At 41.8% G+C, this 22,466-nt stretch overlaps 1 protein-coding gene across 3 annotated transcripts in view; it reads right to left on the reverse strand.

Moving 5' to 3' along the window:
* stat5a (signal transducer and activator of transcription 5a) overlaps positions 1-22,466 on the reverse strand; it is a 54,862-nt gene that overhangs the window by 25,620 nt on the left and 6,776 nt on the right. The window contains exon 1 of one of the 3 annotated variants that reach the window (XM_030406726.1): positions 15,284-15,302. The exons of the other annotated variants lie outside the window; for them this stretch is intronic. The gene's annotated coding sequence lies outside the window, so the exon portion shown is untranslated. Of the gene's footprint in view, positions 1-15,283; positions 15,303-22,466 lie in introns of those variants that run through there. 3 annotated transcript variants of the gene reach the window in all.

Genomic DNA, 22,466 nt, shown 5'->3' on the forward strand with positions numbered 1-22,466 from the left:
GCTCCCGTGCAAACACCAACACTCTTCTGGTAGTCCAGCTGGCCGCACAGCTTACTGAGCTACCAAGCTAACAGCAGCTAAAATCATGGAGCTATTAAAAGAATAAAGTTGGCAGCAGATATGCTGCCCTGTAAGAGTATGGATTCAGGGTGTCCAATTATTACATATTCCACCTTTAATATGAAGGAAACTATACTTAAGAAGGTGTTGTTTCTTTTTTTAAACAAGGCAAGGAGCAAATACAGCTGCATCATCTAATTGTTTAAAAAAAGAAATCAATGTAAAGATAAATCACGTTACTGACAGTTGTTTATTTATACAGTAGCCAAATGACACTTGCTGCCTGAGGCTCACAATTACTTTGAAAAGTGGTTTGCAAAGAAATGGTACGACTGATCAGAATGAACACACAGTTCACTCTTGATGCTGCCCTCTTTATTTGGCGAGGTCAATAAAGGAGGTCTAAAATAAACAACTGGCTCCACTGTCTGCCCTCTCCCCCGTCTCCCTGCTATACTTCCATGCTCCCTCAGTCCAGCTGCTCCATGACAGAGGCTATGTATTATCACACCCACTCTGAGGCACCAACATTTATAAATAACATCCAGAGTAAAACTGCCACGTGTAAAATTAAGTCCATAACTTACATCCGGTGTTATGTCCAGTGCACACGGTTGCATCAATTTCCACGGTAACTGCGGCCCATCAGGGATATTTTTTAAAATAAAAAGCTCCTTTAAAAGCTGGTAAAACTCGTCATCTGTACAAAATAACCTCGAGAGCTGCAAGAGCGTGAAAAGGACAATGTTTGTGAATAGTTTAAACAGATGGACTGTTTAGGGAAAAGACGGAGGAAGGTGGTGGTGCCATGGGGCAGGGTGGAAACACAGGTTTAGGAAACAGCTAAACCTCGAAATGCAGTGCAGTGCGGAGCAGCAGTCAGGGCTCAACACATTATCCGATCCAGGTCAAACATCCTCATTACATCACCGGCACAGATCTGGCCGACTGCTCTCCTGCATGCAAACACAACAGGCTGGCCAAAGTACATCTTGTCAACTCATCAGCTTTTTCAGCAGGCAGACGGAGCAAACGCAGTCACTGTCGTGAATCATCTACAGTAGAACTAAAACTAACTATTACTTTCATATCAGTTACTCTATTGGTTAATGGTGAAAGTAACCAGCAAGTACATAAAATGCCAGAAAATGAGGAAAACGTCCGGAAGCCAAAGTAACGCCTCCAGATTGCTGACAGTTAATTTTCTCACCACCGACAAATAGATAAATAAACAAATCGTTGAGGCTCTCTTTAGATTTGAATTGAATAATCATGTTCATTTACACAAATTTAAAGGATTGCAGAGTCCACTTTAACTTTCAATTGCAAATGGATCAGTTCAGAGAAACGTGACTTTGACTCCGAGTGTGTCCGACCACACGTGGAGGTTAAAGATGGGGCTGGATGGGAGGGGGGAAGACAAAAAACGGATCAAACACTCGGAAATTGCCGACTGCCACTGACAGAGGGTCGAACAAATGTGACCACTGATTCACGTTGAACACACACAATCACGGAATGATAGCAGAGGAGGAAGACATGAGAGACTTGTTGTCACAGAGGAGCACATGACAAGCGAATGTGCCAGGAGCTCACAGGGAGGGACAGACGACTACAAGAGGGTCTTTGTGCCATCTAACCTGCCCTGAGGTCCTGTTGCTATGCTCCAGCCCACATCCAATCACGCTGTCAACATGAGGAAGATCACTCATTAGCTCAGTAATGCACTTGTGTGTGTGTGTGTGTGTTTGTGTGTGCGCGCGCATGCACGCGTTGAGTGTGCAGGTGGTGACACATGGCTTGCACATTGTCTCACATTTGAATATGGAAAAACCTTAATTAGATATGGCTCGCAAAACTAAATTAACACTAAAAAAAAGGAAGACATCCGATGGGTAAATCACATTGTGAACCAAACATCTCTGCCCTGCAGCTCTTTCCTATCAGCTCCTCACATGTGTCATCTCCATGCAACAAGCTGCACAAGGACCAGAGCAGAAAATTATACCATCACATCCTCACATTAGCAGGATGAGCTCATTTTCTTTATCTCTCGGCGACATCCAGGCAGAAATGGACGAAGATTGCGCTGAAAACCAGCTATCTCTCAAAATATGCAACTGGCAAGAAGCATTTAGAGGTACATTTTGTACTTTTGTGTATCTGAGAGTGTGTTATTGTGTATTAGTACCAGCTCTCCAGCTAATGGAGATATGGCCCACTTAATTTTTCTCCACTTAAGTATGACCCCATGACTAATAACCACGGTTACAGAGCATACGCCGTCACACGCAGCACTCTCAAAACTGAGTTAATTTACCAGGATGTTGTCCTGTTATGCTTCTCATGAACACAAAAATTATAAAAATTTATGCTTGTATACGTCATAAAAACAAAACTTTGTAATGAAACCATCTTTTAATAATGGCGTGTGGAGGATGGATTTAGAACTTTCAGACTCACGCCCTGAGGAAAAGAAGCTGCTCTGTGCAGCACGTGTATCCAGACAGCAGCAGGGTGAAAATGGACGCGTAGTGGTTTCAGAAACTTCAAGCTATGGAGAGTTTTGTCAAATTAAATGGCAAGAAACCATGAACTCTGAAAAGCTTAAAGTAATTTAAGTCATCTCAAACTGGGAAGAACTTGACGGATCGGATTGAGGGGAACACACACGCAGAACCGCCGGTCGGGTCCAGGGACCATGACAGATTTATGAAGGGGAGAGGACCTGAGAGCGGACAACGCAGCGTGCTTGAGGCCAGCAGGAAATATTGTGATCTTATTCCCGCACACAGAAACACAAGGTCTCCAATTACATCGGAAAATAACCGAGGGGGAGTCAAGGGAAACACTACTGGTGTGGATAAATGAACGATAACCACATAAAAAGGCACATTGGAAGCAACAGGACATCTGTCTGCGGTTACGGTATAGTTTGTTGTTTGTTTGCAAATAACGTCTAAATACCAAACAGACGGATCAAAAAGTCACAGTACAGGGCACGGACGGGGATAAGGGTCAGAGTGTGTCGCTGGACAGTTTGATATGACATTGTACTTCTTGGAAAGTTCTGCTGCAGGATTTGGCGCAAAGGTCGTTCTCAACCCAAACAGAGTCACTCGCCTTAGAGCTAAGGTCCAGGGTGTTTGACTGGGGAGGCTCTATTGGCAGAAAGGGAATATGATAGTCGGGACTGTGTTTTCAGGTTTTCTTTACCTTAGCATAAGCCTCTCTACAGTAGCCCAGAACAGACAAACCTAACACTGACTGCTTTTGAGGGGTTTCAGTGGCCACCGTAGGACAGAATCAGGCAGGGGTAGCCTTCACTGCTCGCTGCCACTGAAGCCTACAGACTGGACCTTTAAACATCATATCAACAGTATTGCTTTTTATCCAAAGGCTTATAGTGTTTTTCATTAAGTGTTAAACCGTTTGAAACTATTGCTAATGATTTGCTGGTCATTTGAAAATGTCAGCATCTTTTTCTTTTACACAGAACCCAACATTTCACTGAAAAAAATGACCGAGTGATTTGTGGACCAAACTGTGCAGCGTACGTATGACGGAACAGATGGCGGCATGGACTAGCTTTTTCGTGTTCAATCTAAGGAGAGCTGGAATTGTGCCTTTTGTGTTGCGCTCTCGGACAGACAAGCACACACGGACTGACAGACCAAACGTAATTGTGTATCGTGTAAAGATAAAGCCTACACATGCCCCCGGGTAGCCCGTCACCCACAGAGCTGCAGTGGAGGTCTGAGGCTCATCTTTGTCTGCTGGCTGCGATGATGAGCCACTACAAATAAAAGGAGATGATAGTCTCCGGCGGGCATTATATCGCTGCTTTCACACAGGTGATCACAGGCCCGTGGGGGGCTGTTGTGTAGATGTTGTCAACACTGTTGCAGACATCGACTAAACACCTCTGAGTCTCAACACACTCCTCAACGAGTATTGCGCTCTCCACTGTATATATATATATCCCTTACGTGAGCAAGCACATGCGGTGTGTGGATTGTTTTTACATAAGTACTTTGAGTCACTGTTGTAGTGCTGTACTGTTAATGCTGTACAGATGTTGGCTGATGGACGGTACTGTGGTGGCTCAACAGACAAATCAAACATGGTCAAGACACCGGAGACAATCGCTAGAAAGCAGGGATTTTTTTATTAAAGTCTGACACTGCACCACCCCACTGACCCACCTCACTTTTCTACACCTCCTGTCATTAAAGGTTTAGTTTTGGGGAGGAAATATTCATCAGAAAGGAAAGATCTTGACTGACTTATGCCTAAACAAACTCAATAAATAATATGTTTTCATGACTGAATAAACAGAATAAACAAACTGACCTGACAGTGACCTGTCACAATTTAAGGAAACTCAAAACACATGTTGATTCTCTGGCAAGCACCGAAGTTCATTCGAGAAGTACTTTGCTGACAACTATATCCTCGAGAAGTGAAAGTCACACCAAATCTAAAAAAAAAAAAATGTGTATCATGTCTGAGTAATTTTGCATGTCTCACAGATTGAAAACCTCTGCGCTAAAGTAGCTGGACACTGACAAAATGACAGAACACGGTGGCAAGGTTGCAGACAGCATTAAGGCTGCAGACACAACTGTTACGCCTTAAAATTAAACATGTGTACGCAGAGAAGGGCAGATTCTTACTGACTATATGAGTACTGCAAACATAATCTCTGCAAAGCTAGTATCTATTCATACTAGAAAACAATGTTAATATTCACAAGCTCAAAGTAGCTCCCCTGGGGATGTTGGGCTCATACATTAATATGGTGTAATTGTAAAAAGTCAGAGGGGGCTGATCTGACAAAGCAAAAAAGCTTTTCCTCCATGTTCAATTTTTTTCCCTTTTTGTACAGCAATAAGTGGAAAGAAATGAGAGAGAAAAATGAATCACGTCAAATGAAAAGAAAAAAATGTCAATGACATCGAATCGCTGCCAGTTATAAATGAATCATTTTAGCAGCCATAGAAATCATTCTTCTGGTATTCATACTTTTGAAATGTGCATTTGCATCCATGCTTGATAAAAAGTGACCGAGGAGCGAAGACTCCTCACTGAATTAATATCATAATATTTTATTATTTATTTTATTTTTGCTGGATATCTTTTTGAGTGTGAAGCCCAGCCAACACAGATTCAGAATGCCTTCCACTGAGAGAAGAGCACAGACTAACAGCTCGACAAACACTCATTTCCAGGCCCATTAACCTTCCATACCACGGCTGTCACAGACCAGTCAAGAGGCCATTGCTAATGAAGTGAATTTGAATGCTGTTATATGGTTGATGATGCTCTTGATAAATTACTATTGAGTCTTGTGCTATGATTTATGTGTTTTGCTTGTAATTCTTTGCTACCTGGGCAAGTGTCACTGGGTTAGAATATCCTTGATGAAACACCAGGCTTTAGCAATCTGTTATTTCTGTGTCACTGACTGGAGCTGTGACTAAGCAGAGCAGCCTGCAGGCTGAGTGATGGAGCAGCAGTCACTATGAAGTGGGATCAATCAGGGAGTCATAATATACTGCAGGTGACAGGACCCTGCTGGACTCCGCCATTCTGCCCAGAAAATAGCAGTGTGTCATTCGCCTGCCTTACACCGAGAAGCACAACCATCACGTGGGTACCTGGGATTTACATGAAGCGAGACACGGTTGTCTGTGTATTTTATGCAGAAGCACATTTGCAGAGCCTACTTGTTTTGGCAACAGAGAAGCCTTACTTCACTAGTGATGACATGTGGCAACGGTGGCCTTCTGAGACCTTGTGAGAGTGACTATTTAAAGGAGCTGGCCTAGCAGAGAGGCTGCAATATCTTCTCATTCTATTGTGATCATCAGTTTAATATCTCCAAGTGACTCCCTCAAGTCTGCAGAGAGTACAGTGACACCCCTTGTTTATTTATGAATGCTAACATAACACATTTTCAATACAATCATTTTTGCACACTTCTGTTAACCTGTGGCTCATGTTTTAGAGAGTAGTTTTGGAAAAAAAAAACAATATAATACCAAAAGTAAGTTGATATTATATAATGTATAATATTTTTGAATTGGCCATGTGACACAAATGCACAGCATATCTTGACTCACACCCTGTGGTGTCACTCAGTGCTTCATAGGAAGGCAATGAGTGCCTTTTGCAGATCTCTTTTGCTGTACTCATTGTGCTGGCTGAGTCCCGGACAGTGTGACCTCATTGTGCTCAGCTGGCCTGGTAGCCTCTGAACCTACCGCCCTAAACCCTTCCAGCCAGAGCCAGAGCAGCCAATGATCTGCTTTGTTTCCCCAGCTCACGCTCTCCAACCATCTGGACAGACGTCTAAGAGCAAGTCAGGGTATTTGAGGTGAAACGGCTGCAGCCTATATGTGAAAAGGAAACGGGCCATTTTGAAATACTTTCAGGCGTCTCTTGTTAGTTCGAGTGCAGCACAGCTTTTATATTGTACAGTAGGTGCATAGTAGAAGAACTGTAGAGCAGCCACCAGGGACACACACATTTAATATGTAAATATCAGAATAAAAGCTGTCTTGATGTACACACAGGTCACAGGTCTAGCATCGCATTTGTCACAGTGCATGATTTTGCACTGTGTGTGTAGTGCAGATTAGTACAGATAGAGATCTGCAAAGGTAGTGATACCTCTGAGCCGAGCTCCTTCTGCACCGCACTCGTTTGACAATGAACACAAAAGACAGTCGAGACAATCTACTGTCGTGTTTTCTATAAGGACCTCCGTGCATGCATTCCCGAAAAGTTTTTAATCATGTTTTAACCATTTAACAACAAATCGCATTGTTCCCTAAATTACTGCTGAATATTTCTAAAGCATATCGTAACTGATATGAGCATGTCACAAGTTTGCTCATTAAGATGTTTTTATTTGAAATTAAACAAATGGCTGCCAGCCAATAGTTTGCATTAAAACGTGCAAGACCTCAGTTGACACTTTTCACAACTGTATGTTCTGTCCTGCACTTCAAAACAAGAAAAAATAGAGATGTATCATGTTTAGCATTATCTAAAGCAGTTCCTATTGTATTTGTACTATCTGTCTCTGCCTTGCAACAGCGACAACCCACACTACAACATGAGTCTGTGTGTATCTGGCTGTCTACATGTTCATCTACATGTGTGCATCCATGCGTGTTGGTGTCGGCTACAGAGAACCAGAGGGCGACATTATATAATCTGAGGCCCAGAGGGAGTTTTAAATGTGGACATGGCCTGAGGCTCAAGTCCGCGGCGGCAGCAAGAATGCCAGCTCGTTGGAGTCGAGCCACTTTTGGAGCAAAACCCTGCAGCCAGCAAACCACTGAGCAGAGACAGACAGCAGGAACAACCAGGCAGCCAGTTGGCACTGTCCAGCAGTCTATAATGAGACATCAGCACAGGAAAGTGTTAGTCCACTAGTAAAAACAGATATTAGTTCTAAGCCCAACATACTGCCCTTTAAGCTGCTAGTATGCTTTATCAAAAGTCCTTGTAAGATGGTCTGATTGCCACAGAACCCCCCTCCTTTCACACCCTTGTGTGGGTACTGACGACATGGGTTTGACAAGTTCTGTCAAACCGACAGTGAGGCATTCATATCACATTCATGTTGTGATTGGCTAGCTATGCACAGATGAGAAAGGAGTCCGAACTTCTCTTTTGAGCTGATTTATCATTCTTGACACTATTTCTGTTGTTGTTACAACCCTACAGGTCGTATTAACATTTCTATTAGTTAATGTGCCTTAATTTTCTCTTATCTCTCTGTGTTGCCTGAATGTGCAGTGCTTCCCATACATAGGCTCTACTTGGGCGACCCCCCCGAGCTAAATAGAGACCTGCCCAGGAAGTTAAAATAAGAATTTTACAGCACACACAGATCATCAGCCCTCCAGCCCCACCCACCTTGTCACACACAGATGCATCACGCAGCATGCATCAGCTCTGGCATCAGTGTTTCCCACACATACATTTATTTGAGGTGGTCCACCACAATATCAACATTGGACACCACATATTGATTTTCTGTTTATGGAGCTGCACATCCTGCTCTCAATCACTCAAGACAGCGCACCAGTCAGTGAATAGCATGATGTTATATACTCCTATACAGTGGATGGCGGTGTGGTTTTTAGCCCGCCAGTAAAACCAACGAGTAGAGGAGGAGTATTTAAAGCAGTTGGCTAGCCTGGAACTTCCTCAGCAAAGAAGATGGCCCCAGGAAGAGTGCCAGGCCTTGAAGCCAGTTTTCATAGTGGCCAAACCGTGTAATTACATCATCAAGTGATGCACTGGGGCCCATAATAACTTTGTAAAAGATGCGTCTGTAAAAAGGTGGATAATTGTTGTTGAACCTCAAAACCCCCCGAAAAATGATTCATTTCATTTTCAGAATTTAAGCCATCCTGTCAGATAAAATTTTGAAAGTCTAGAAGAGCCGCACGATTGAAATATTTTATCATCATTCATGTTAGTCTGCGACAAACCAGAAGTTTCGGTCACCGGAAATATTTAGTGTGTATTGAGTGTGAATTTAATCAATTAATCAATTAATCCACTAAAGATTGCAGCTCCAAATTGACAATAATCCAGTTATCTATTAATTGGGGCTATAATAGATTTGCCTTTTTCACAAGAAATGTGACATATGTATGGACAAATGCATCATTTGTCTTATTTTCTAATTTTAGTACTAGACAAAATCAAGCCTTTATCGTCATCATCATTTCCAGTCCAAAAACATTCCCGATCTATGACTGGTTCATCTGGGCTCCTGCTGTTCGGCTCAGGCAATTCTCATTTTCCAGACTGAAATCCTAATATGTGTACGTTTGTTTCAAATTCACTGTCATGAAAAAAAAAAAAACTTTTCTCATCAGCGTTGTAGAATGAAAACAACAACAACAAAAAACAGACACGCCCCTCCATCTGAATAACAATCTAACACACAACATGCATGAAGTAGAAGGCTTTAGGCTGCTAAGAAAAAAAAGAAAAAAAAAAACTTTTCAAAATAATCATCCCACAAGAAGCTTAACCTAGATTCAGCATGAATTAGAAATGAAGAACATGAAACAGATCCAGACGATTACTGTTCCATGTGTGAGCTAAGGACATTTGGGGTAATTGTCCTTCCCATTCTCTTTTTAACTAAACACATGCAGTGGGAACTCTAATCTGCTAACACAGACCTTTAGCAACACTGTGGTTTTAAACCCCAAGTGCATGTGTCATTTTCACATGCAGCATGACTGGATGTTTCTGCTACCACCTGTCTCAAAGACAAAAACAACGGCTGGACAGTCTGTCAAGTAGCTGACAATAAAGCCCAATACTAATGAACTCTGTAATTAATTTATAATTATCTTTGGGAGATGCTTGGTATGTTTGGGCTTGATATCGGTCGCATCACCACAAGAACAAAACAGAAATCCTTTGAAAATCTCTGATTAGACAGAAAAAAAAAACACATTTTGATGAGCTAGTGGAGCAGAGCAAATCATCAGCATCGAAGCTATTGTTCGGAGTCAGGGCCTGCCACAGGGGCCCCTTTCCACCAGTTGTTTTTCCAGGCCAGATAAAAGCGGCCCCTGAAGAGAAGTCCAACATAAATTAGTACCTGGCACACACACACATATTCACACACTCGTACATTTAGCTCATCTCTTTTATCGCGACAGAAGCAGATTTAATACTGAAAAACACTTAAAAACTTCCATGAAAACACTGCCATGAAATATCTGATATTACTGGACTTGAAAAGAAAGACGCTGGAGGTCGTCTATTTGGGGGTTCCATCTTCTTTCTACAAATATACTGCTCTGGCAAGTACACCAAATGTTTTTCTTTGTGTGATATCAAAGCAGCGAAAACTATTCATTGCAGCAAGTTAAACATGCCACTGAGTCTGAATATTTTCTCAAACACAGATTATAAAATTGAAAAGATAGAAAATGAGTACTACTGAGTATAATCCAATAAATTGCTTTTAGTGATGTCACTCATTGGCTAAATTGCATTTTGGGTAATGTAGCCAGCAGGTTTTGAAAAAGCAGTCCGCTGTCCTATCATTGCACTCCTATAACACTGCTGAAATCTTTCTGTAGTGATCAAAATCGAGTCGGCAGAACCAGAGTTTCACCGTTTTCCTATTCAGAACTACATTTCCCACGATGCTTACTTCGCTACCGTGTGACATCACTGGAGGTAATTTATCAGTTTAGCCGTAATTTGCTTTATGCAACTTAGTTCACATATATAGCTGTACTCCCCAAGACATGTAAACACACTTAAATGTGTACAAAATTGGTGGAGCTACCTTTTAATTTAGAAACTTGAATAATTAAAACTGTAAAAATTAAGAGAAAAACATTGTCTTGTTATTAAAGTTGAACAAACATGACTTGACAGGCTGGGTTGTTTTATGCAACAACTTCAAATTCCTTTATAATAATTGACCTTCATCATTGGATAGAGCTGATCCAACAAAAGTGTCTCATTATGTGGTATATGACTTTGTCAATGTGTCATAAGCAACACCCGTCCTTCTGCCGCAGCGTCTCCGCCGCTTGTCTGGGGTCAGAAGATGACTAAAGAACATAATAACCAACTCACACTCGAGGTCTGCTGTTAATCTGTCCATCAGGTCGTATATTGTTTAATCTTTCCAACAATCTAAACACGAGGATTAACATAATCCTTCATAAACATTTACAGTAATGTATACTCCATTACTCTCGCTGCTTAAAAAACAGCCTGCACACCCGTTTCCGATGACCCCAGCCTCTACAACCTGCCTTGTTGTCTTGCCACACAGCCTGTTAAATGCCATCTGACAAGTGAACAAACATCATAGGGGCCCTCCACGTCTAACCGCGACCAGGGACCTGGGGATGCCCCAGACAGGACCCTTAGGAAGCGATGTGTGGGGGGTCAATGAGCAGCCGTGATGAAGCCCCTGATGAGGGTGTTGTTTATATATTCCTGTGGTGGGGCAAATGAGGAGGCCCTGCTGTAAACCAGCACCCCCCGCCCGGGCTTGAGACTGGAATTTCAGTTTGATCGCAAGAGTCAGGAGGAAATGAAACTTTGAGGTGAATCTCACAATATTGAGAAGCATATTTTATTATTTCTGGACCAGGTTTGAAAGTGAGCAGGCAACTGTGGGACAGGGGAATTCCAGTATAAATGGCTACATACAGGATGTAAAATTCAGACATTCTGTATTCAGACATTGGCAATATCCTGAAAAACTCTGATTACTAGCACAACATTTCCAAAAACAGAGAAAAAGCCTGGAGTCAGAAATCCCCTTTCCAAAACAAGATGCTCCTGTGGGTTTAAAACAACAGCACTGTGTCAACTCCTTGCTATCACAGCTGTTCAAAATGTCACTGCTTATATCACCAGGGTGACTGATTGGGTGAATGAACTCTGACTCAATAACAATGACTTACAGATGCAAATGTAGTTCTGGTTTTAACTGTTCTCTGTCCCAGTTTTGTGCCGGGTGACGTGCAATGGAAACCTCACTTACCGATGTGTCTAAAGTAGAATGATAGGTAATTACATTGCTTATATTAGTATAAAACAAGTAGGGTTGGGTGTTGACACTGATTTTCTAAATCAATTCCATTCGACTTCAAAAGGTTTCAGTTTGAATCTAGTCGATACGTTTCAATATTATACCAATTTTGCTTGGGTATGAAAGAGAATCTGGGATTTCTAATGTTGAAAGGGGACAAGGAGCCCTCTAACTGGGAGCATTACTTTAAGTGAAATGGATTCAGCGATTTGTGATTAAAATCTGCTTATCGAGAAATTAATGGGATCCATAGTTTTGAACCAAAACACAATAAGAGACTCTCAGTATAGTTCTTGACTGCTTAGACACAAACTTTTACTCACCAGGGTGGCAGAAAGCCTTTGCAGATTCACTCTGCATTTCCCACTTGGCGGTTGTTAACTTTCTGCTATATTGAAAGAATGATGTCTGGATTTTATGAATCGCTATCGGATCATTCAAATGACAATAGCCGAATCAAGGCGTGCGCTTATTTCTGTAATCCCCGGGCTCGTATCACTTCATGTCTGCCTGACATCACTATCAGTCAGTCATTGCAGGACTCCCTCACTCACTCTCTACGGATCACCCCTTTGCACTCTCACAAGTTTACCTGGTTGTAGAAAGGAAGGAAGTAGCAAACGAGTGAAGCCATCTCGCTTCCTTCTCATCTCGGTTGAGAGTTGCACATACACAGTGCCGATCAGGAACGGACATGGCCAGCGACAATGTTGCTGTAGTTCAATATTCGAGCCCTGCTTGAACAGAGACGGTACATTGTAGTATTTCCACGGACACATTCCTTGTAGGGAGGTCAGCTGACTCCCTGCCCATCCTCTCCACTGTAGACGAGGTAGCTCCTTCTGGAATCTCACTCACGGACTACATCGGGCATGGCCCTTTCTTTTCCTTTCTGCTCTGTTGGATAACATTTGTTTCTAGCTGACAGAGAGCCCAACCCGACTCACTGTGAGTAACTTACAGTCATTGCCCTGCAGGATGTATAGTAAGAGGATCTCGCTGCACACCTCTGGCTGGTGTGGACTCAGCCGTCCAGCTGTGTGAGGAGACGGTGGCGCACTGCGTGGGCCCGCATCCATACGGAGGATTCAGGCGGTTCAATCAATGCTTTTCATCAGCTAGAATAAAGAGTGGGCTGCGAAATTCGTTCACTGGAGGCAGTCACTTGACATTTACACGCAATTACATTCATTAGCCTAACTTTAACAGAGTTAGTCTGAGAAATTCTATTCAAAGTTACACCTAATTTATTTGTGCTTGAGTGCTCTAACTCCATTAACTCAGGGGCTCGTGCTCCTCTCCATTTCCGCTTTTGGTCATGCAGACTCAATCTTTGTTGCCGCTCCGAGATGCAGAAGAAAAATAGGGGTTATGTATTGTTGCAACATCTACAAACTGGTATGACAACATCAGTTGTCATGGTGCATTTCAGCTTTTTATCTCCGCTTGCTGCTTTTTACAGTTGAACTTGGTGCCTCTCCAAGTTTAAGTCTCTGTATTCAACTTCGGTATTCTCCTACTCCTCGCTCTCTACTCCATCAGTGCTCCTCCAAACACCGATGCCCTTTGATCTTCCCGGCGTGTCATGTGTCAGAGGTCAGATAGCTGCAGTTTCTCACACACAGTATCTAACCCAGTCACCAGAGCTCGGGGCCCCATCCCCCTCCTTTGCACCGTTGCTCTTCTTACCACGTCTCCCCTCTCTTCATGGCAGGCTCAGAACTTTCAGTAAAGGTCAACCCCACCTTTATCGCACGGAGGTCTTTGCCCCAGAGCGTCAGCGCCAGCACCACTTCATGACAGCCAGACTGGGTTTGAGAATGAACAGACATGATTTCATTCACTGCGGTTGGGGTAAAAAATCTTATGGTTAAGAATATAAAAAAAAACCATCATTAACCAAATGATTGACAGTTCTTCAGAGCAAAAAAAGATTCCAAAAAGGCAAACTATTGCTATTGAAGCTTACTTATTTTACTCCCACACACATCACAACACCAAGCAATTACTAACACCACCCTTAAGGTAGATGGTTATTAACATGAGATCAAATTTTCAATGACTTCTTAAAGTGAAACTCTCGTCAAAATGCAACCTAGGCTTTTTTTGTGAATGTACCCGAGTCAAACCTTTGTGTAAAAGCATAATTACAATGAAAGAGGCACTTTTACGATTTACCGTATTAACGTTTTCGGGTCAAACTCATTTTCAATGGGAATGCTACGGGCACTTTTACGATAGCATCAAAATCGCTATTTTGAAAACACTAAGAAGACTCGACACAACATGAAAGTTTGCTCGTAGTATCACCAGGCTTAGTTCCATATAAATGCACAAATAATTTGTTGTTTTGTCATTGCAAAAAACAATATTGACCTTGCAGTTCAAAAAGGAGCCTCATGTAAGAAGCAATACTAAAATAAAAAGCTGGAAAAGTCACGTGAGATATCGCGTCGCGTTGTTGCCAGAAGACGGTCGCGTTTCACCTTAACTCTCCTCACCTTAAGTTACATCGCATTCGGAAATCCATACTTCCTGGCTGGCAGGACGGCGGCTAGTGGAACAAGCAACTGCTAACGTGAGTTGTTCAAAAACTTTCTTTTTAGTAAACCTTGTGGACACAAACAATGTTCTCAATGCTCGAGTTCATGTGTCTTGACCCTGGTGATACTACGAGCAAAGTGTCATGTTGTATCGAGCCTTATAGTGAAAATAGCGATGTTGATGCTACCCCTAATTTGCCCCAAGCACTCCCATTGAAAATGAGTTTGACCTGAAAACGAAAATACAGTAAATCTTAAAAGTGGCTCTTTCGTCGCAATCATGCTTTACACGAAGGTCTGACTCATATACATTCACAAAAAAAGCCTAGGTTGCATTTTGGAGAGAGTTTCGCTGTAAGAAGTACAGAAGCATCTGAGCAGCCGCTTGACTGCTTCGATAAACTGTATTGTATATTGAGAAAACTGTCTCCATCCTCTGGGCACACAAAGCCTGCAATTATTAAACTTAACTTAAAGCTTGATAGCGAGTCGGGCTTCTATTAAACTTCACAGCCATGATTTCGTTTTGATGTTTATCTGGCCACAATCATATGAATATCTGATCTAGCTTACTGCTAACTTGATCCACTTGGCGTAAGCAATGCTGGTCGGCTTGCAGAGAGAGAATCGAGACACAAAGCACAAAGCAGTCTCTTCTATTTATGTTAGTTTTTTGAGCACAGCGAACCACACACAATGCCCTCAAACATAGAGCACTGATCAACCAACAATCCAAATGTCATGCTGTTGCTATGTTGCACTGGTGGAGCCGAGCGTGGCAGAGGAGGACCACTCTTTGCAAACAGGACAGAACTTCCATCTCTGCCACATAACACAAGTAAAACAAAGGCTTCCACCTTATGGTGCTGTGTCTGAGTGATTATGGTAGTGGCAAAGGGATAATCTGGATAAGCTGAGCGCAGACACTGAAGCGACACAGAGTGCCACAGCCACCCCCTTCACCCTCATCCCCCTGCTTTCTCTGCACGATGTGATTTCCTCATTCACTGTGCGTTCACATGAAATCTATGCATTGCTTCGGCGTAATAAGAAATGCTCCTAAACCTACCTGCATCATCCTTCCTACTTGCATGCCTGGCCACCAGTAATGAGCCTGAAATCAAAGGGGATAGACTCTCACTTGCGTGCAAAACCATCACAACAGTAAAAGCCAGCTAAATGTCCAGAGATCAGGGAACCTGTTATTCTGAGCAACATTATTTCTTCATTCTTGATTAATGTACATGACGCAAGAAATAGAAAAGTGGTCATTCATTCATCTGTAGCCAGCCGGAGATAGCATTTGGAACAGAACTAGAAAAAAGTAGTAAATCAAACTTAATTTTCCTCTTATCGTCCAAGTTTAGATGCCATTTCTGTGGTGCATTCATAAACTCTCCCTTAAAGAAACATGTTCCCCAATTCAAAGCAGCTAAAAAGGGGAATATGAAAGAGAACAGTATGAACCCTTCAGTACTAGGCTGTCTATTTATAACTCACCAATTCTATACACATGCTGCCTCGTGGCTAGCTGTGTGCAAAACAAAAGCGCAGGGATAGGCGATCATGTGAGGATGGAAAATGTGTTAAATGAGTTGTGATGATAATGCCACACACCATGAGCCGTGGTGGAGCTAAACAATTATTTACACAACATGCTGCACACACGTCTTGTTCAAGCCCTCTCTGTGTATATTTAACAGCGTATGTGATTGACTCACATGGCCAAACGCCTCAGAGTGGTAGACAGCAACAGATGGGATCTTTTGTCAAAGATGTTGGGCGGACTGCAAATCCTCAATGTTTCTTTATATGTATAGGTAAAGATTAAACATGAGTGACAGTCAACAAGCCTACGCTGATGAGACGCTTTGACTCGACCATAGATCTCTCCGTGACCTATATGTCAACAGTGATATGCTTTATATAGACTGAAACTAGACACTAAACAAACATATACACTCGGGCTGTAGCGATACACTAATCTCACGATACGATACGATACACGATATTCAGCTCACGATATGATATATATCACGATATTCAGCCAACGATACGATTTGATACACTTACACGAATGCATCACTTTTCTGAAAGATTTTAAAAGGGACAGTGTGATTTTGGTGACATCTTGTGAGTGAATACGACAATACAACCATTGAATTAATTGTAGGGCTGGGTATCACCAGGTACCTCGCGATACAATACCATCACAATACTTTGCCCTCGATAACGATAATATCACGATACAGCGATTCTGCGATAATCGACATATTGCAAGAAATTTCATCCACGATACATCACGATATCTGTGTCACTGAAGAAATTCAGAATTTATTGACTGCACTGAATCCATTTCACAGGAATTACAAAACACTGTCAATCAATTTCACATGAATGACAGCCAAGTAAACAAAGAGTATATTGCACAGTGTCTCTTCTTAACACACACACTGACTACAACTATCATTAAATATCTATATGTGTGGGTTTCAGATCTACTTGAACCATTTTTTAAATTTTATTTGGTTGTATACCTATGTTTGAATAAAGATAAAGCTGTCCTCCGAAGAGGGGTGGTGGTGGTGGGCCAAAAAAAAACAACATTTTTTTTTTTTACATTTTTAAATATCGATATTTGGCACCAGTGTATCGATAACGTACCTCAAGACGAAATATCGCGATATATCGTAGTATCGATATTTTGGCACACCCCTAATATACACACAGTTTCAATAAGTAACATGTATAGAGCTGTATTCCCCATAGGCAACCTGCACAGATAGATATAATCCCAAATTAAGTTTTTTTTTAATCAACATGTGGCACTTCACGGTAAAAGTTGTCAGATTTAAGTGTGTTGACAGACATTCAACATTCATCCTGTAGCCTTTGTCTCTTCAGTCTTTATCATTAGCCAATGTTAACCAGTGAAGACACAAAAAATCCTTGCATTCATCATTTACTTTGTTGATCGTTTCTTTATTTGTGATGCATTTGCAAGCATTACAAAGCCTAGCCTATAAGATGAGCTCATCGAGAATGTTTCCAATGCAGCTTTATTTGTTCAGCATAAGAAGAATAAATTAAATCATTAAAAACACAAACTACTGTTCGTTCGTCTATATTGCTTAGTGACAGTTACAACCTCCTACATCCACAGGGTGTTGCCTTCTTAGTTATACCTTTGGCCGACTGCTGCTTAATGTGCTCAACATGATGCAACCTTTCATGCAGTCTTACATTCCATCTTACATTTGATCCTGTGGGCAGTTTTTGTTGACTAATGTCTGTAAACACGCCACAAGTAACACAGTAACAGTGATGTTTCGTAACCTGCTTTTGAAACAAGCCACCACCTAACCATTCGCACTCTGAAACTAAAAAAGATAACACTACACCTCAGGTTGGACTGGTTTCCTACACAGAATGCAGCCAAAATGATGCTCTTGCAGGGAATACAAACTGTGCAGAAAGGAGAATGACCCTGCTCCGAAAGCAGAGTTGTTCAGAGTTGTTTTAAATATATTTTTGTCTTGACAGACAGATATCAATTTTGAGTAGGAACTTGCAAAAAACAGTTATTAAAAGACCGTTCCTCGACTTCCATATTACTGAAACCGCCTGTCACATGCCGCTCCATCAGTAGGCTGTGCAACCCACGACCACACATACATTCTGTGGGAAACACAATACAGCATGCAAGAATACACAAAAGCCGAAAAAAAAAATGGAGAAGTGAATCTTTATCTGTGTGAAAGTACGATCTGGTTGAAGTGAGGTCGCATAGGCACTTCTTATGGACAATAACGTTGTTTAGTTGTGGGAGTGGCAGGGGCGGCTGGAGATTTCGTGCAGAGCTCATCTGAGAACCTTGTTTGGCAGACACTGCCGCGGGCACAGATGTGCTCAGAGGATCAATATGGGATAACAGCTCGACAATTCCAAACACTGACTTTGCATTATATTGCACAGTGCCTCGACGAGCACGGAAGAGACGGATAGAGAGCATTTACTAACCTATGGTGTTGGTTTCTAAGTCACACAAAGAGACACAAGGGAAGACAATATTTGTGGTTGATCATTCAACCCAATTTCTGCTCTAATCCAGCACCCTTTAATCCAGTGGACAGCAATATATAAATAAGACATACACATTAATAATTAAAAAGTCTTTCCTCCCTGGTAAGTCATCAGAATCATTTTTTAATCAAATGCTCCTTTCAGTAATCTTACACAGATGTTAGCCCTTTCCCCAGACACAAGGGAGCATCAATGACCTAAATCTAGTACAACAAAACAGATGCAAACATGTCTCGTGCACAAACAGACGCACATACGTGCGCGCGCGCACACACACACACGCACGCACACACACACACGCACACACACACACACACACACACACACACACCAGTCCATTGTGACATGCTTCATGAATAAATTGCAGCGCAAACCACTGAGCTAAATTGTTTATGTTGTCCCGCCCATGAGCATGTGAACACGTGTGCAGATACATTTGGTGACATTATTTATGGGCACCCTGTTTCCTGTTTGTTAAAACAACATCTCTCCCAGGAAATATAGATACTTATTGGTCAGCCATTGGTTTTTCCATCTGTCTCAGCCTGCAACAGGCATGAACACGGCAGCAACAGCAGCAGCAGCAGCAGAAGCAGCAGCAGCTCCCTCCCGTCCTGCTAAATTTAAACACGAGGGTCTATAAAATAACTGGTGCCTCTATAAAAAGCTTTATCACCAATAAAGGTGCACTGTGTTGTTATGTGGAAGAAATCGTAATCCAAATAGAAATATCTTCCGTACCTGACGTTTATGCCTAAACAAACTAAATAAACTCTCATCATGTATATACTAAATGTCATTAATGTCGGAAATATCAAAATTTGAATGTTAGTTACTTTCAGGTTTATGCTCAAAAGGAAAATCGCCTGATTTATTCTTTTCAGACTCTTCAAAAAACAATCAGTATCTTACTCAGAAGTCCAATATGGAGCCTTTAAAGTCCAAACAGTGTCTACATCTTGTGCACACACGTTGTTATCTTGTTGGAAGAGCCACGGAGCCATAACTTGCTCCTACAAGATCCATGACTTGTTCCCACAAGATAAGAAAATATTACTGTTTCGGGACTTTCAACTGTTAGCTCACCAGGCTCTTGGGAAAATCAGTTACTTTTAAAAAAAATCTCAATTAAACAGGACAAATTACAAAGCCATTGGATAAAAATCATAGTCGCCAAGCCTAAACTCCACTGTCTGGCCTGTAAGCAGCTCTGATTATCGATGCTGTAAATTACAGAGAAATCAATCAATCATGTTGTTATATTTATCTTTAATATATATTTATCTTTATCTTTACTGTAAGCCCGAATAAAATTGACCACCTGCGTGTAATACTGGTATTTATTGGCCAGTTAAGGGGATTTTCCTGGTGATTAGCGTCTAAATTTTCACATAGTGAGAACTGTGAGGAAGATACCATTAGTTCTCTAGCACCAAATATAATTATGATTTTCCTCCTCTGATTACCTGTCTGCCTTTGTGATGTGTCACCTTCAGGTTTCCACTTTATTTATCAGGTTCTTTATGTGACCTATGCCGTCAAAGTAATTCCTAATGGCAGTCAATTACCTGTTCTCCTGATCTGATATACTGTTGGCCTGGTTGACCTATAGTGAACCGCCTCCGCCCCACCTGCACTCTTGGAGCCTTTAAGATCTGCGTCCTGTAGCAAGTCACACTCTTTCCTGTCTACTGATTCTATACCTGTGCTGTTGGGGGGGTGAATTTGACCATCTGAAGATGACGACAGCTCAATCAGGCTACACTTTTTCCATCAAAAAAGGGAAAAGTTGCACGTCGCAGCTTCAAACTGAACTCAGACACGCAGACACTTTCCCCAAATGCAACTAACCTGAGCTGGCCTCCATCGAACAGATGGAGAAGAAATAATTGGATTCCCTCGTCTCAATCCCAGTCAACATTTGCACACACCATAACCAGCTTATCTTCACAAAAACGTGAGAGACGCTCCAAAGCTGCAGTCGCCAGCAATCCCATACGCTTCCTGTTTTGCCAACTAGGGTGAAACATAAAGATGGACCGATGCACTGGCTCTGGGTTTCTCGCCTGGCTGCTTCCTTTACACCTGTTACCTTAGCTTCAGGTTACCTTGTGTATCACGACCAAATGAGGCAGTCAGCACGTTTCCATGCACACTTAAGTCGTGCTATGGCCATTTAGGTGGACTGCTGCCATTGTCCTAGTACACAAGCACCAGGAGAGAATTGATTTAATAATGAATGTGTGTCCGACTCAAACACCATCGTCGGTATTTGAAAAGGTCGTCATTTTGCAGTTTCCTTCCGTCCACTTACTTCAAAATGTTGAATTCCTTCAGCTGACACAACATTAACTGTGCCTCCTCGTTAACACTATAGTCCATCTTTTTCCAACATCATGTAAACATAGTGAGTCAAGTCATTTCACTCTCACCACGTTAAAAAGACCAGAAATAATCAACACAAGATCTGAAAGGTGGACCATCATACAGGTGGAGTTGATGAAACTATGACGAAGGTGACTTGTAGCTGATTCATTTGTGAGAATTGTAAAATTAATGAAACATTAAAACAATGTAGAGTATTGGATGCAAAATATTTATTTTTCCTCTCTAGAGCACAACACTGCCAACACTGATCACATGCACAGCTGTTACTCTGCTAGGCCAATTAAGATCATAATGGAATATCACCAAATAAATAGTTTGCACTGTGCATATCATGTATGTGTAACCCAATTTAATACTGAATCAAAGGTCTGAGGACAGAGGAAGTCGTTCACCGAACATCTTCCAAAGCCCATTGAGGCAAAGTGATTGTGACTCAAAGCTATGTAAATAAAACTGATTTGATTTAATTCAACAATGTCCATGCTCAAACCAGCCTCACCGCAAATGTCTTTCGATTTTATAGGTCACATGAGTGCGTGGTGTTCAGCCAAGTAATGTTAAAAACAGTATCACATTCCTCAACCTATCTAGAGCTTATATTGGCTTAGAGGGAGCATTTAAAGGAGAACTTCGGTCGATTTAAACATGCAGCTTCACTGCTCAAGCTACCCTTGACTTGCCAGTACCGAAGACGCGAACACATTTGGTCCAACCACTACAGAGCTCTGTGAACGAAGACTTAGCATTGACAGCTAACAGCATGGGGTCAGAACTTTACACTGGGTTTTAAGCATCTTAACATGCTCCACATCTCACACCGAATGTTATGCAACAACAGCAGACACCTTAGCACACAGCACTGTAGTGTGTATGACTCAAAATGAATAAAAAGTAGTTAAAACAGTGTGTTTGTGCAAGGAGCTACTTACCTGTTTGTTAACATCTGTGTGTTCCGGTAGCTAGCCCAAACTAGCATATCCATCGAGTGTGCACTTAACAGGCTTAACAGGCTATTGTAAGGCTCATGGCTCATGACAGGCTGTAACATGGACATGTACATTATGAACATAAACACGAAAATGCTGGATTACGTTTCCGTCTCCGCCGGTGAGGGAGTAAGTGCACGCTCGACGGATTAACTAGTTTGGTCTAGCTACCGGAAGACACGGATGTCAACAAACAGATAAGTAGCTGCTTGCACAAACACACTGTTTTAACTACTTTTTTATTCAGTTTGAGTCATACACGCTACAGTGCTGTGTGCTAAGGTGTCTGCTGATGTTGCATAACTTTTGGTGTGAGATGTGGAGCATGTTAAGACGCTTAAAACCCAGTGTAAAGTTCTGACCCCATGCTGTTAGCTGTCAATGCTAAGTCTCCGTTCACGGAGCTCTGTAATGGTTGGACCAAATGTGTTCACGTCTTCGGTACTGGCAAGTCAAGGGTAGCTTGAGCAATGAAGCTGCATGTTTAAATTGACCGAAGTTCTCCTTTAAGGACAAGTAAAGTGTTTTTTATTCCCATCACTAAGCCTGAGACACCGCTGCACTAAGTCTTTATTACTCATGCACTGACATTTTTTTCATATCATTTCATATACTATCTATTCATTCTTGTTATTTTATTCTATTTGGGAGAAAAATAAAATATGTTGACTATACTTTGCATGCCCATTCTTTGGTATGTTCATCAGAACTATTTTTATTTTATACTATTTTCTTATTACTCCCTTAATCTTACAATCTGCACGCAGCACTTCAATTCAGGGGAGCTGCTTGCGC

This window comes from Sparus aurata, chromosome 23, assembly GCF_900880675.1.
Source record: "Sparus aurata chromosome 23, fSpaAur1.1, whole genome shotgun sequence".
Taxonomy (NCBI): domain Eukaryota; kingdom Metazoa; phylum Chordata; class Actinopteri; order Spariformes; family Sparidae; genus Sparus; species Sparus aurata.